General features: G+C 40.3%; 1 pseudogene; it reads left to right on the top strand.

Annotated features, from left to right (window-relative positions):
• Positions 1-6,278, top strand: part of LOC102839995 — a 9,958-nt pseudogene that overhangs the window by 2,770 nt on the left and 910 nt on the right.

Here is a 6,278-nt window from a genome sequence, read left to right as displayed (position 1 = left end):
AAAAGTGGTCCTATGCAGTATTTCTCTTTTTGTGTCTGACTAATTTCACTCAGCATAATTTCCTCAAGGTTCATCCATGTTATGCGGTAGTTTACCGCTTCCTTGCTATTCTTCAGTGTAGCATAGTATTCCATTGTGTGTATATACCACAATTTGTTTATCCATTCTTCAGTTGATGGGCACTTTGGCTGTCTCTGATCGTGGTATTTTCAATAGCTTCATATACATGTGAAAGTTGTACAATGAATAACGAAGACTGTAGAAGAATTGATGAATTTGATCTATGGTGTTGGAGAGGAATATTGAAAGCACCATAGACTGTCAAAAGAACTAACAGATCTGTGTTGGAAGAAGTGCAGCCAGATGCTCCTTGGAGGCCAAGATGGTCAGACTCCATTTCTCATACTTCAGACATATTGTCAGGAGGATGCAGTCCCTGGAGAAGAGTATCATGCTTGGCAAACTGGTGGGTCAGTGAAAAATAGGAAGACCCTCAATGAGATGGATTGGCAGAGTGGCAGCAGCATTGAGCTCAAGCGTAGCAACCACTGTGAGGTTGGCTCAGGACCAGGACAGTGTATCATTTGGATGTTCATAAGACTGTTATGAGTTGGTACCAACTCAATGGTACCTAAAAACAGTAAAACACAACAACAATCATACATATGATTTGCATATTATTTAGTCTATTTGCTTCCCTCTTTTCGTGTTTTTTTTTTTCAGCGCTAATGTTACTGTTTTTAACTTCAGAACAAAAACTGATAAGTTTCAATGGAGCGATTTTCCCTTGACAATAAAAATATCAGTATTAACCTATTTTACCACATATATATTGTTCGTTCACTATTTCATTAACTGTTTCATATACTAAACTTATGTAATGGATGAAACATTTAAGGCACAGTAAGTGAATAAAACGTAGGTTACCTTAATAACTCAATAAAATTCAAACATATATTTCTTCTAGTCTCTATAGGATTTGGATGTTGTTGTTGGTAGGTGTCATCAAGTTAGTACTGACTCATAGTGACCCTATGCACAAAACAATGAAACACTGCCCGGTCCTGGGCCAAGCTCACAATAGTTGCCATCCTTGAGCCCACTGATGCTGCTACTTTGCCAATCCATCTTGCTGGGGGTCTTCCTCTTTTTCTCTGACCCTCTGCCTTACCAAACGTGATATTCTTCTCCAGTAACTGGTCCCTCCTGACAATATGTCCAAAGTATGAGAGACAAAGTTTGGACATCCTGGCCTCCGAGGAGTACTTTATCTGCACTTCTTTAAACACATATCTGTTGGATCTTTTGGCAGCTCATGACACTTTCAATATTCTCCTCCAACACCATAACTCAAAAGCATCAATTCTTCTACAGTCTTCCTTATTCACTGTCCAGCTTTCGCATGCATATGAAGTTACTGAAAATACCATGGCTTGGGTCAGGAGCTGACATAGTCCTGACTTAGTCCTCAAGCTGACATCTTTGTTCTTCAACCCTTTAAAGGGTTTTGTGCAGCAGATTTGCCTAATGCAATACACCATTTGATTTCTTGACTGCTGCTTCCACGAGAATGATTTGGATAGAGGTTATGAAATGTATGTGTTTTTTGTTTACTGCACAGGCCTTCATGACCATGTTTGGATTACTTTTTAAGATATATAAAGCATAGGTCTTGAGCAGTTGGTTTTTTTTTTAGGTACCGGGTTAGTGAGTTTTCATCAACCCCCTTTCAACTTCTCAACTCCAGAAAAGTGGAGGACTTGGATCAAGTCTTTCCTGGTTATAGATGCCAGTTACAGTCTGGATTTTATGCTTCATGAATTCATTCTTTGAATATTTAGCTCAGTCCACAGAAAACGTTTACTTTTGATTACCCAATTTACTTACTATTTAAATGGGATAATGTTTTTAGATGCAGGGGATGGAAATAAAACACTCACCATGCTTTTATACATTTTATTCTTGGTTTCATTTGCCTCTCATATTTCAAGACCTTCCATGAACTTGGATTAAGCTAAGCAAATAATGTAGGGAATAAATTCAGAGCATGGAGGGGTGTGTCGTCAAAGAACTCCCTAACATAGGTCAGTGCCTATACCTTTGTGTGATCCCCAAACCAATGTTTGTCTACATTCAGCTATGTTACCAACACAGCAAACATTTTACAGGTGTTTTACCATTTCAATAGCAATTTACAAGGATGAACTTTAAATCTCATTTCTCCTGATCACACTACCATTCCCCAAACACTCCAGCATGTCTCTATCTTTTATAATATCTATCCAATTTCCACTGGAATAAACCATTTCAGTGCATTTGGACATGGGTGTTTCCATCCCTGCATTGGTATATCATTCCATGCTGACATTTAGATTTTCCTTTGCTAGGAGGATCTAACTAAGGCAATGCCTTACAGCCTTAGTATAGGTAGGAAGAGGACAGACTGAAGCAGAGTAAATGTTCTTACCTATAGTTAAAAAATGTGTTGTGCTGATTTTAATTTTATAGACTCTTGTGATTTTTATTTAGCCTTTCTTTACTTTGACTAAATGAGCAAACAAGCATCAAGAAAGACCCATTAGCCAAGCACTGTGAGAGGGGCTGACTCAAAACACAATTCTTCGGGAGGCAACTCCAGCTGTCTTCCTATTTTCCTGGACTCAAACTCGAGTCCCATTTAGAATGTAGGGGAGGCTGAATGGAGAAAAACAGTCAGGAACCTGTTATAGTATAAGTGGGAACACATTTTGATGGCCTGTAGCAATATGATAGTTTGCTGTTGTTGTGAGGCATCATGGAGTAGGTTGTGACTCATAGCAAGTCTATGCACAATGAAACTGAACACTTCCTGACCAGTTACCATCCTCATAATTGTTACATTTGAGCCCAGTGTTGCTGCCACTGTGTCAGTCCATCTCATTGGGGGGGTCTTCCTCTTTTCAGATAACCCTCCACCTTACCAAGAATGATGTCCATCTCCAGGGAATTAGTTGCATTTATTATGGGGAGGTTGGGGAAGAGACCAGGATAAGTCAAGGACATGTTTCTTTCTTTTTGTGTGTGTATCTTCCTACAGAAAGATTCCCCACTCATTGTTTGCACACATAAAGTTTGAGGTGTCTCATAGTCAAGAGAAGATGCTTACTAAGCAATTATAGTTCAGAGAGAAATTATCTTAGAAATACAAGTTTGTAACGTGTAATAGGAGTGATTAGATCACACAAGTGGGCCAAATATGGTGAGTGTAGGAAGACCCCAAAAAAGACCTCAGTGCATGTACCAGTGGGTGTTGTGACTTAACTTTGTTGTTACCTAAAAAAATGCATGAAAGAATGAACTCATAAAAGGATGAATGGGCATGAGCACATAGAACTCTTCCTAATAAAAATATATGGAAGTTATGATCATTCCAGGTGGTATAGACAAAATGCTATCAAATAAGATACAATGTCTCTCACAATAGTTTTTTAAACTTCATAACAAAAACAATGGGATATGCTGGGAAGATTCTTTTTATTGTAATCATGGTACAATTCATTAGTACTGGGGTGGTGCTGTAGGATATGCACTTGAACTGCAAGTTCACTGTTTTGGTCCTTACCAGCCAGCCGCCACTTGGAAACCCTACACAGGGTCGTTATGAGTTGGAACCAACTCCATGGCACTTAAAAACAGTAAGTCAGGGTAAAAAGGATTCTCTTGTCCAAGGCTTCAGGGATGCAATTTATAATGATTTGTTGTTGATAAGTGCTGTCGAGTCAGTCCGACCCATGTAGTTGTTGTTGTTAAGTGCCGAGTCGGTTCCAACTCATAGTGACCCTGTATTGTGTTTCTGAGGCTGTAAATCTTTATGGGAGCAGAATGTTTCATCTTTCTCCTGCAGAACAGCTGGTAGTTTCAAACTACTGACCTTGCGGTTCACGACCCAATTTGTCATCACTACGCTACCAGAGTTCTGACCCATAGAGACCCTGTATAGGGTTTCTGAGGAGCAACTGGTGAGTTTGACCTTGCAGTTCTGTCGCATTAACCCACAGCACCATACCAGGACTCTGTTTATAATGATAGAACAAAGATTAAAATCAGCTTGTTTTTTTTTTAGCTTATTAAATGAGGACGTCTGGTGTGGTGCTGTAGGACCAGCACTGGACTGTGAACCACATGGTCAACAGCTCAAACCTACCAGCTGCTCCTTGGAAACCCTATACAAAGTCACTATGACTTGAAACTCACTCCACTTAGCAATAACAACAACATTGAAATGGAGTATTTATTTATTACTTTGGAATTTGGGGATGTAAAAGAGTATGGGGAGAAAGGAAGGAGAATTTTCTCCTTAGATTGTGATGCAAAATTGCAAGAGTGTGAAGACAGTTTTGAGGATTGAAACTATCTGAAGGAAGTAGAACAGTAATTCTTTCTGGATCCCTCTCTATGAGCAACAATACTTCCTCCAGACCACCTCTTAGGGGTCCCAGGATAAACTACTTTCCTATTCAATTTCTAAAACTCTGAGACTGTCTCCTTTCAGTGATAAGGACACAAGATTTATATTAGTATTCCTGATCCCCAATTGTGTGACCTGAAATTCCATTCTAATATACTCAGGTTGTTGATGGAAATTTTGTTTGGAATTTAAAATGCAGAACAAATTGAGCCCTCTCTGCCCTCTTAAATTACAATGCTTCTCTAGAGTGGTTTCAATTTTCTGAGTTGCATTAATGGGTGTTTTAACATGTCAGGAAGGCAAATATTCTTAATGCAAGTCATTTTTCTTTTTTCATTTATCAACTAACAACTCATTCCCACACTTTTTTTTTTGCTTATAAGTCTATGTGCCTCCCTCCACCGCCTACTTGAAGAATGTGGGATTAGGCGGAGGGGGCAGAAGCAATGCATTTCTTAGCCCAATCAATCAAACTGTTCCAGGGATGTCTACAGGTTAAAAAAGAAAGAAAGAAAGTAAATCCTGTTGCAGTTGAGTGGATACTGATTTGTGGTGACCCCAAGTGTGTCAGTGTAGAATTGCACTCCATAGGGAGTTCAGTAGCTTGAGTGTTATGAAAGCAGTCCATCTATCCTTTTTCCGACGGTACAAATGGGTGATTTCAAACTGTGTGTTGTTATTAAATGCCTTAGAAGGTTTCTGAGGAGCTTCTGGTGGTTGGAACCAATGCCCTTGCAGTTCAAACTGACCTCGCAGTTGTCAAGTGCAAAACATTTGTGCCACCCAGGGACCTCTAGGAAGTTATCCAACAAGGGATTTTAAAAGTGTATTTCTCTTGTGTTCCAAGTAGATGTTTCAGTTTTTTACAAAGTAAGAGGGTGTTGGATGTTCCCTTTCCAATGACTCTAAATGGGCAGCAACTGTGTTTTCAAGAGGGAGTACTCCGTTGTCTTACAGGAACCCTAAGGAAGGGGATCTCACATAAAAATCCAAAGAAATTAATGGTAGTTTTCCAATAGAATGCTGTTAAGGGACTGCTGTTAGGTGCCATCGAGTCAGTACCTACCCATGGCGACCCTATGCACAATGAAATTTAGCCCAATCCGGCACCCATTTTACAATCGTTGCTATGATTGAGTCCATCTCTGCTGCAACTGTGCAGAGGGAATGGTGGTGTTGAAGCGTGCGTTGGTTCCGACTCATACGGATGCCATCATGGCCCCTGATCTGCTTGAGCTGGCTAGTAAGAGTGCTCCACGCCGTTTCCAGTGACTGACTTTCCGGAGGTACATAACCAGGTGGTTAATGGTGAGCCACCACAGAGACTCCGTGTCAGGATTCGAGATAATCTGCATGAACTATCTGGTACACAGTTTTATGTATAATTAAAATTTTCATTGTCATATTATTATGTAACTTATCTGAGTGTGTCTTCTCAGATTCCCAGTCTGAGTCTCTTTCGTTGTCATTCCCAACTACAGCTGAACTCTTATAACGCACCTTCACTTTTTCTAAACATGTCAATCTGGGCGCAGGATGCCGGCAGGAGTCACAGAAATTCACATCCCAGGGTTTAGGAATAGACACTGTCTCCTAACTCATTTATCCAGCAGTCTTCTGAGTGTTTGGCTATCATTGTACGTTCAGGACTTTGGAGCCCCTGGTAAACGTGTTGACGATGGAATTCGCATCGACATCCCAGATCTTGGATGTCTTGTCTCCGGAGGCGGAAAGCAGGTGGGTACTATCAGGATTCCAGCTAATCGCGTAAATCCCGCCATCCATCCTAAACCTTGCTTCCTCCTAGAGCGCACACTTTCTCTCCAGTCTT

The sequence above is a fragment of the Chrysochloris asiatica genome, unplaced genomic scaffold, assembly GCF_000296735.1.
Source record: "Chrysochloris asiatica unplaced genomic scaffold, ChrAsi1.0 scaffold00148, whole genome shotgun sequence".
Lineage (NCBI taxonomy): Eukaryota > Metazoa > Chordata > Mammalia > Afrosoricida > Chrysochloridae > Chrysochloris > Chrysochloris asiatica.
This window is presented reverse-complemented; position numbering and strand designations above follow the sequence as displayed.